Consider the following 11,371-nt stretch of genomic DNA (forward strand, 5'->3'; position numbering starts at 1 on the left):
AATTCGACTTAACCAAGGTATGAAGAGAATTATGTTCCAGACATGAAGAAAGTATCCAAAGGAAAAGAAACAGGAGATAGAATGGTGTATATTGGGATTGACTTAATAGGTTAGTTTGACTGCTATGTGAATAGTATAGCAGGCAACAATAAGAAATAAAGCAAGAATAGCAGGGGAAGCCTGAAAGTTTGTAAATTCCAAACTAGAGATTTTATATGTTTTTTCTTTTTTTATTAAAACTTTTTGTTTTCAAAACATATACAAGGATAATTTTCCAACACTGACCCTTGCAAAACCATGTGTTTCAAAATTTCTCCTTTTTTCTGTTGTGCCACAGATTCCTTTTCTTTGTTCTGCCTCAGTTTCCCTAAATTGTTCTTCCTCTGTTCCTTGAATTGTTCTCCCTCAATTCTCTTGGTTGCAATCCCCCTTTCCTGTTCATTAGGACTAATATAATTACGGCAGTGGAGATCTGGCCACTCTGGGCATTCCAAAAGAATCATAAAACTCCAGATGTTTTATTTCAAATACCTAATTGGGATTCTCTATCTCTAAGTTCCAGACTTTCTGCCTCTAGTGACTATCCCCTTCACTCCCAGTTTATCAGAATTTATGGTCCTATTCCCAATCTGTCAAAAATAAAATTAATGGTTCATTCCTGGAAATTCCAGTGCTCACAAGTTCAGACTCCACCCCTTGCCTGTGTCTCCTCTGATCAGTGGAACCACATAAAAATTATTGGAAACTCACATTTGATTCTGAATTATTTGAGGCAAAAGTCTAATTCTTCCCTGGGGGGAAGAATGACTTTTCATCTGCCCCCCCAGAAAATCTTTCCTTCTCAGAAACTCAAATAAAATATTAAAATCTCTCTCATCTCTATCTTGCCTAAATTTCTCTGCCATTACACTTCTCCCCACTCCATCCCCTAGATGGCAAATAATCCAATGTATGTTAAACATGCTAAAATATATGTTGAATCTAATATACATTCACATATTTATGCCATTATCTTGCTGCACAAGAAAAATCATATGAAAAAGAAAAAGAATGAGAAAGAAAATATGCAAGCAAACAACCACAAAAAGAGTGAAAATGTTATGTTGTGGTCCACACTCAGTTTTTACATTCCTCTCTCTGGATATAGATATCTCTCTTCATCACAGGATCATTGGAACTGTCCTCAATCATCTCATTGTTGGAAAGAGTTACATCCATCAGAATTGATCAGCACATAATCTTGTTGCCATATGTAATGTTCTCCTGGTCCTGCTCACTTTACTTAGCATTAGTTCATGCAAGTCTCTCCAGACCTCTCTAAAATCATCATGCTGATAGTTTCTTATAGAACAATAATATTACATAACATTTATAAAGCATAATTTATTCAGTCATTCTCTTTTTTAATTAATTTTATAATTATACATTTTGACAGTATATATGCACGAGTAATTTTATAACATTATCCCTTGTATTCATTTTTCCAGATTTTCCCCTCCTTCCCTCTACTCCTTCCCCTAGATGACAAGCAATCTCATACATTTTACATGTGTTACAGTATAACCTAGATACAATATATCTGTGTAAATCCAATTTTCTTGTTGCACGTTAAGTATTGGATTCCGAAGGTATAAGTAACATGGGTAGATAGACAGTAGTACTAACAATTTACATTCACTTGCCAGTGTTCCTTCTCTGCGTGTAGTTGTTTCGGTCCATCATTGATCAGCTGGAAGTGAGTTGGATCTTCCTTATGTTGAAGATATCCACTTCCATCAGAATATGTCCTCATACAGTATTGTTGTTGAAGTGTATAGTGATCTTCTGGTTCTGCTCATTTCACTCAGCATCAGTTCATGCAAGTCTCTCCAAGCCTTTCTGTTATTCAGCCATTCTCAAACTGATGGGCATTCACTCAGTTTCCAGTTCCTTGTCACTACAAAAAGGGCTGCCACAAACATTTTTGCACATCTGGATCCTTTCCCTCTTTGGATATAAGACCAGTATAAACATTGCCACATCAATGGGTATGCACAGTTTGATAGCCCCTTGGGCATAGTTCCAAATTGCTCACCAGAATGGTTGAATCAGTTCACAGCTCCACCAACAATGTATTAGTGTCCCAGTTTTCCCACATTCCCTCCACAAATTGTCATTATCTTTTCCTATCATATTAGCCAATTTTGAGAGGTATGTAGTAGTATCTCATAGTTGTTTTAATTTTCATTTATCTGATTAATAGTGATTTAGAGTACCTTTCCATATGATTGGAAATGGTTTTAATTTCTTCATCTGAAAATTGTTCATATCTTTGACTACCAATGGGAGAAATAATAGCTTGAATTCCTACAAATTTGAATCATTTTTCTATATATTTTAGAAATGAAGCCCTTATCAGAATCTTTGAATGTAAATATTTTGCCTGTTTGTTGCTTCCCTTTTAATCCTATCTGCATTGGTATCAGCATACTAATGCACTCATCAATTTACAAGGGAAGCAGGGAATGAAAAAAGAGAAGATATTTCTATAGAAAGAATTTTCAGGAATGAAAGGCTAATTTTTCTTCTGCATGTCATGGCTGTTGGTAAAATGATTGGGATGTGAACTTAAGGCATTCCCTCAATATGGGCTACATAATCTATTTTGACTTTGTAATGTATATCATATATAACACTGGAAAACCCTCTACATGAGCACATCTTCCTCTCTGTGAGTTAACCCTCTAGATTAATACTGATTCTCATTGGATCATTGAATGTGTTTGCCTTTATCATTATGTTGAGGTTCAAAAGGAAAACCCAAAAGTTTAAGGTTCAGAATGGTGCTGCAAGATATCTCAAAATAATTTGCAGGATTGAATCCATCTCCAAGTCAAGGGTCGAAGTTTATTTTAATGGTAATGATAATTGAAGTGGGCTAAGTTTCAAAAGGATTTTAGCAAAGAACCAGGAGCAAAAAGACAAATTTATAGGAAAAGACAGAGAGATCTTGTTTTTCATGTTGCTGACATGCTAATTTTATGGCCCAAAGGTAGAGCTGAGGAATGGTCTGGTATGCACCTCATCATTAGTCTCAGAAATCCTTTTATCACTGACCAACAGATTGATACCTGGCATTCAGGAAAGAGCTATTCTATAATGTCCTGATTAGCTTTCTGGGGATCTCAAGACCAGCCTTGTTTTCAGCAGAATAATCACCAAGAGAATAGTCCTTATTTATCTCCTTCAAAGTCTGTTTCCTTTGGCTGGGGCCTAGGCTAGCTTTCTGGAGACGCTCCTGAATGGGTCTTGGCTTCAGTGGGGGAAATGCGGGAGGCAGGAGAGTCACCGTGATGGTCTCTATCTTGAAGTTTGTCTCTGGCTGAGTTTGTCCCCAGTTTATATATTCTATTACAACTACATCATTACAGTATATTGAGTATACACCAATCATTATATCACTAGGGAACCATCAGTTGTGGTAAGATTAAATCAATCATATTGAATTCCTGCCCTTTATACTATACTATAATATTCTTAAAGTCAGGAGACTTTAGGATCATCGATAGACAGACTGTTAGAACAATAGCATTCTAAGGTCAGGGGACTTCAAGATCACTGCCATATTTTCCCAAGAAGCTATACCCCTTTCAGTCACATCTATCCTAAATTGTAATATGAATTTATGTATGTGTGGGAAAGGTTTTTCAATAAACAAAAGGCACAAAAAGATCAACTACCTTTTATAATTCTTAGAACATGGATGATTATGTGGATGAGTTGTTCTATTAAAAATTATCTGTGAAAGTCTGTTTATCATAGAAGCTGATCAGGCAATATTAAGCTGTACCCTGAGGGACTAATGGTCTTCATTTTTTACTTTGCTTCAGTTGTTCTGGAGTAACCTATTTTCTAAAAAGGGAAATGAGATTCAACATTATTCCAATTCTACTTCCACCTCTGCATCTGGATAAAAATTGTTAACTGGCTATTTGGTGGTCGAACGATGAAGTAACCAAGGAAATAAAGGTTCCAGCTTCAGGAATTTTCATTTTATCAAGCAATGCATCCCAATTGCCTAACAAATTGCAACCAGGATATCCTCAGGACAGGAAAAAACACTAGATAAAAAAGAATATACAATTTTATGCATTAAAATAATTAATACTATAAAATTAATTTTTAAAAATTAATCAGGACAAAAAATTGAGTATTCTGATTTCTAATTTGAAGAGAAATGTAGGACTTTTACAAATTGGAAAGGGAAAACCGCATTGTTGCAATAGGCTGAAATCAGAAAAGAAATGCCCCACTCCTTCCAAGTGTCTGTATTTAATCAAAGAAACAATGAAACAATACCTGATTGATCCATACTCGGCTAGTTTCAGATAAAACATGTGATTTATATGAGATATATAATTGTAATATTCTTCTCTAAAATGTAATGTTCTCTGGGAGCAGGTTTCTTGATGGGCTTCTGGAGGCAGCCTTTGTTTCACTTCAGTAGTCACAAATGCAGCCAGGGATTAAAGTCCAAATCCTTTATTGTCTCCTTCAAAGTCTTGTCTCCTTCACTTGGGGGCTCTGCTAGTTTTTCTGGAGGCCTTCTGGATCTTGGTTTCAGTGGAGAAGCAAAGGAGGACAGTCTGCCACCACTTCTCTGGTATTCCCTTGTTCTTCCCAAATCCAAAGGTTTGTGCTTCAGCCTCCAGCCACAACAAAGGGGGAAGATGGAATGAATCTGTCTCAGCCTCCAAGAGCTTCTAGTGCATTTGTCCTTTCTGACAGCTCCTCCTCATATGTTCCACACTAAGTATATGTCAATCATTACATTACTATGAAACCAGTATTTGTTGTAGGATTAAATCAATGCTAAACTAGATTTAACCACTGTCTCCTAATTCCACTTACTTAGCACCTTGTTGCAAGTTCTGGCCATATATAATCATGAGAAAACTCTTTGCATTAATCATAGTTCTGCTTAGGTTTCTAGTAATTAAAACCTGGCTCCTTGGTTAAAGTTCTGTAAGCTGCAGGGAAAGGTGTCTATATATAACTATATAACTACATAGGGCTAAGTTGAAACAATTCAGTAAACTTGTCTGACTATTCCCATAATTGAGTATTTCTTCCAAGACAGAAATTGGACTATATCCATAATTGAATAGAAAGGGAATTTACCAAACTCTACACTTAAGTCATAAGACAGAGTCAATGTAGTTTCCTCATTTACACAATACCATTTGCTTTTATAATTCCCTCAGCCCTCATCTAAGGTGTCTTTTCCAGTAATATGTGAGATGAGGTAAGTAAAAAAGCATTCTGAATATAAACATAAATCAGGAAAGAAAATGCTATTTTGTTCCCCCATAAGGAAATAGGAATTGCAAATTATAAGTAATTATATGATGATTTCAATCAGTTGAAAAAGTCTCTCCCTAAACTTTTTTCTTTGGTGGGCCAAACAGCCCTTTTTGTAGTTTCAAATTGACTATTTCCATTAACCATATTGTACACTTATGGTGTAGAGCAAGTAGCAATTGCTAATCTTACTACTCTCTTTTATTTTGAGATATGTGTATATAAAAAGCTTGGTTATATCCAATTAGAGAAGGTGAAATTTTCTGCCATACATGGGTCCAGAGTAAAATTGTAGAATTGTATTCAAGGACTACAATTCTTTGCATACTGAAGCATGAGTTATTGCAAAGGTTTTGAAAAGAGTGTTTTTTTTTTTTTTTTTTTTTTTTTGTTTTGTTTTGTTTTGTTTTTTAAGTCATGTGTTTAAACAATGGGTGAAAATACTCATAGCTTTTAAGTACTTTTAAATTATTTTGGAATTAAACCAATTCTGTCCTTGAACAATAATGTATTCCATATATCAAATTGACCTTCTCTTTGAAAACTCAACATTTCAGGTAGTTATTCTATCTGCAACTATTTGCTAAACTAAGCTCATTTAAAGGTTTGCGTAAGGCAGAGGTTGAGGTGATTTCACTCAGTTCTGTTATAAGAATAGATTCCTTTTTCTCTTGAGATTCCAGTAATAGGACAAGTAAAATGAATTATTTGTTGCATAGCAGAACATTTCACAATTTACATAGACATACACACAGGCATACACACATCTGTGAACATATATGTGTGCATATATAATTTTTTGCCCGTTAAACATTAATTTGTTGTTGAGGATTAAATTGTTGGTCATTTAGTACTGTTCACATTTTTAATGAATTTGCTTTTTGAACACAATTATGACTATTGGTATGGCAATGTATTATGTCCAAGGGATTTGTATGTGTGAACATAAACGGTTTCAAAGGGAAAAAATATTAACTATTAAACTTTCATAAAATTATTGGTTTTTTATTGATGATTTTATGTGTTGGAAAAATAGATTTCTGTAATGAGCCTCTTAAAACATAAGATAAATATCTTGATCTATGAGACAGTAGTGCCTATGATCTTATAAAAGACTGGGTCAGAGGATGGCTTCACCATAGCTAAAATTCTTGGTTAACTACTTTCTGAAATTATATATGGCCTAAAGGACAAATGAAATATCTTTTTTTTTTTTTTTGTATTGGCCATTACATTTTCAAAATTGGCCCCAGAATTCAGATCTGAGCTATGTTCAATCACTAAATTGGTGATATAACCATTATATTAATTAGAAACATGACAAATTCTAAGCGTTTGGGGGCTATGTACAAAGGCAAGAAGGCTGTGCAGAGAACGTTTTTTTGGCTCAGCTCCTCTAAATTCCCCTTCAAACAGCTTTGAATTCTACAGTGACAGAGTGAACAAAACGTTAGAGATATTCTTCAAGAGCAAAATACCTTGAGAGTTCTGAAAGTTAAATCTGTCACTATTGATGAAGACTGGCCCACCATCCAGTTGGAAGAAACATTAGTATTGGGAGTAGTTGGTGCTGGCTGGCTGGAGAAGCAGCTTTGTGTAGTCACAAATCAGAAATAGTAAAACAAAGCAAATGATCAGATATGGATTCCATGGAATACTTGTATTAGAGCTAGAGGAGAAGACACTATTTGGCAGCTCTATTGCTTATACACACTGTTGAGTCTTATTCAAGGATCCAGAGGAACACTTTCTGTCAAAAGGGAATAGAAACCAAGAGAGACAACCAATTTGCACTTCCATTGTCCAAAACACTTCTGGGTGATAGAGTATTGGGAAGAAAAGTTTATATCTTAAAATATGTACCTCAATAAAAGACCAAAAAAAAAAATAGATTAATTAATTAGTCATGCAATTTTAAAAAAGTGGAAAAGAACAAATTAAAAATTCCAACAAAACATAAAAATGAAAATCCTTAAAATTAGAGAGATTGATAAAATTGAAAGTAACTAACAAAGAAAGCTAGTAACTAGGTTTGTGTTAGCTTGAAAATAGATAAACCCATGGAAAATTTTATTAAGAAAATAATTTAGAAAAATAAATGATTAAAATCAAAAATGAAAAGGGAGGAGGCAGCAATGATTAAAATGAAGTTAAATTAATTATTAGAAGTTATGGTGCTCAATTATATGCCAATAAAATTACCAGTCTAATTGAAATGGGTGAATATTAACAAACATAATTTTTCCATATAAACAGAAGAGCTAATAGACTACCTAAATTACCCTATTAAAAAAAAAAAAAAAAAGAAAGAAATTGAAGAAGCCATCAAAATATTACCAGGACTAGATGTATTTACAAGTACACCAAACATTTAAAAAAACAAACCTAATTCAAAACAACACTTTAAAATCATAGCTAAAGCAGGAATTCTATGAAATAACTTTTGTTCCAAAAATATGGTTATGCTACCTAAACCAGGGAGAGCAAAAACAGAGAGAGACCAATTTTTAAAAATGTATGTTGATGCAAAAATTATAAGTAAAATATTACCAAGAAGTTTAATGAAATATATCACAAAGTTAGATTTTTATAAAAAGTGTAAAGTTAATTGAAGATTAGGAAACCTATGAGTATAATTTATCACATCAATAATAAAAAACATTAAAACTCATAGAATATATCAATAGATGTAGGAAAAAGTCTTCGATTAAAGACAACATACATACATTTATGCTATTAAAACATTAAAACTATTAAAACACACACATACACACATACACAACAATAAAAAGCAAAGAAACTAATGGAGTTTTCCTTTAAATTATTTGTAGTGTCTGTTAAAAACAAAAACCAAATAGTATATTTAATGGTGATAAATTTGAAGCCATCTTAACAGGATAATAACTAAACTAAGGAGGAAGAGGATTCTGGAAATTAGGTGAAGTACTTCAGAAAACTTTTGGCTCTCCAAATTTCCTCTACATAAAAAAGAGATCATTGCTTCAGATCAAAAGAAATAAATCTGAGGAAAAGTACTTTGCATCCTAAAACAATGTGAGGAAACCCTGGGGAAAAACTAGGCCTTCTGAGGCAGGGATTTGGCCTGAGTGAGAGGAAATATCCCCAGGTCAATTTTGCAGAATTTAAAACAATAAACCCTGGAAGAAGAAGAATTAAGAGCAACCTTTTACTCAGAAATAGTTACTTTACTGACCACGTGAAGGTAGAAGGAGAAGACTGAAGTATCTTCCACAGTCAGGTTAATGAAGCACAACTGTTTTGACCAAATCTGTCCTAGGCTGCAGCTGCAGCTGCAGGGGAGAAAGAACTAGTATCTACCTGGTGAGTGCAGCAGCAGTAGATGCAAGTTGTGAGTATTTGTAGGATAGCAGAATCCATGGTTTTGTTGAGGGCGGTAGCCCCTTTGGTATTCCTTGTTTGATCTCCAACTTCCTTTGGGACTTGGACTTTGATACAAGATCTGGTCAAACTAGTCTGAGCTTGTACCCAGCCCCCCACTGGATCTGAGCTGGCTTGGATAAAGCCCCCAAAAATCTGGCCTTCTAGGAATTAACCTGAGCTCCACCCATTACTTCTTCAAGCAGATAAAAAGAGCAAAGCTAGAACCATCTTTGGTTCAGAGATTTGAAAGATGCCAGCCAAGATGCTTGCATCAGAAATTCTCTGTCCCCGCCGCTTTCGGCGTATATCTTCCTCTATCTAATGCCTTTTGCTAACCAGACCTTAACTTTGCTTCCAAACCCTGCAATAAACATCTTTTACCCATCTAGGTTTTCGGGCCTGTAAATTCATTTACAGGGGACTCTCGCCGCCACTAGACCTGATTTAACTTTGTATCCTTGCGCCGAATCCTAAGGGGGTTGCAGGGGAGCTCCATGTGACTCCCTGTACCCCAAATCCTGCCACTAGACCTCACTTAATCCTATTGAGGTATATACCTCATTATTAGGTATTTATCTCATGATTTGGTTCAAGTTACCTCATCATTTTGAGGTTCCCTATTACCTCATCATTTTGGTTCCCAGACTGAAGGACCTCGAAAACTAGACATAATTTGGGTACTGAACGGAACTCTGGAAAAGGTAAAAAGAATTTTTCTTTTCCTATGTTGCAGTAGACATCTAAGCCCTTTAGACCTGGATCGTTGTTAGAGCTCTATGCTCGGGCACAATTCTTTAGGAATTGCTGGGATTGAGGAAAGCTCTCCTTTTGTCTCACTCTCTAGTCTCTTGAGATAAGGGAGAGGCTGCAAAAAGTTGGGAAACTAAAAGCTTTTTACCTGTCCACATTTTAGATACACCTCTGACTTTAAAATTCTTCCTTAGCAGATGCTGGGTTTGGAGAAGGCTGCAGAGACTAAAGACCTTCTTTTGCATCTCAAAGCATTTCTAATCCTTTTTTTCTTTCTCCAGAAAGCTGGCCCTTAGGCCAGGCCTCTGACTCCAGAGGAATCTTCTTCTTTCTCCCTCCCCCGACCACATGGCAGGTCTGAGGACCCCACCCCTCTGGGGAATCCTAGATCGCCACTCCCTTGATCTGTTCTGGGGAGAATCAGTGCTTGAGCCCCCTCTAGAACCCAACAGCAAAGGTCAGGCTAGCCATGAGGAGAATGGTCACTGAATTGGGGTGTGCATGGAGATATGTCTCTGCCCAGGATGCTGCCTCCCTCCTGGAACGGGGCAAGTGGTCTCCCCTTCTGGTCTTTCTCTCCCAGCAAGATCTGGAGGGCTAGGACGAGCTGCCCCTCCCTCAAGTTCCAGCGTGAAATCAGCAGAGATTCGGGACGTACTGCACCGGGTAAGATGGCTTTCTCCCCCACCCTCGCTCTGGCCTTTACTCCCCTCCCCTATGGAGTGGAGATTACAGAACTCAAGGCCTTTTTCAGACCTCTCCCATATGGCTAAGCAACCTGCCTTTTAAATGCTCCCATCCTGTCCCCTTTCTTAGGGTACAGTGGGGAGAATGGGGGACTCAATCTTTTCAAGATCTCTAACTTTTAAAATGGTACTTTGCCTCCGGCTCCTGGAGAGATAAATAACTATCTCCTGGAACTCGGCTATTGGCATTGTATTCTCATGCTAACAATCTAATCCAGTCCTGGCCAGACGGGAAGAGAGAAATGTTAGCTGGGAATAAAATTCCAAATCAAGGCAAATTGAACCTGGAGGAAAGAAGTTTGTCTTTCTGTTGTCTTTTTCTCAAGCTCTCTCTAGATTTGTTCTCTGTTCTATACCTGGTCCCTGCTATCTCAGGAGTCCAGGGCCTATAGAGAATATGAATGCTAGAGTTAGGGAGGAGCAATAGAGAACACCTTTCCCAACCCTGCTCTATTCAGTGGCCCTCTCACGAGGTTTTCACTGAAGCAAGCCCAACGTAGCGCCTTTCTATGGCGGGGTGCAATTCAAAAGTCCCGGGACATAGTGGCCTTGAATTGTGGGAGCTTGGAGCTCTAAGGATTGTTTGACTTTGGGACGCTGAAGTGCAAATGAATTCCTATTTTGGACAAATAGTTCTCCTGTAATAGGGGAATATTTGTGGAGTCTAACAGAGACGTCTGATCCGATGGAGCTATAGAAAGGGAACATTCTCGGGCTTGTGTTAAAAGTTAGATAAGCTTGCCTCCTCCATGCCTAGAGAGTCTCTTTTAAGATGCAGAGACATAGTGGGTTTGAGAAAAGTGCCTCAAGTTTCAACATCTGAACTTTGAATAGATTAGCTGAATTCCTAATTCTCTACACCCAACTCTCGGGCAAGTCCATTTTTAAAAGCATTTCTTTTCTCTCTCAAACTTTGGGACTGATTTTTATTTGCTAATCCATCCCTGCTAGAAATGTGTGAGTTTTGTGGAGTTTGAATCTTAAAGGTTTTGAAGGACAAAAGAAAGAGGAATGCAGGTTTGCAATAAGGAATGGGAAGGTTTCGGAAAGGTATTTGTGAATGGGAAGGAAGAGGTGGAGGAGGGAGGAATTGGTCTTTATCTTCAAAGGCAAAGATTCTACCCCCACCCCCA

Source organism: Sminthopsis crassicaudata, chromosome 1 (genome assembly GCF_048593235.1).
Source record: "Sminthopsis crassicaudata isolate SCR6 chromosome 1, ASM4859323v1, whole genome shotgun sequence".
Classification (NCBI taxonomy): Eukaryota; Metazoa; Chordata; class Mammalia; order Dasyuromorphia; family Dasyuridae; genus Sminthopsis; species Sminthopsis crassicaudata.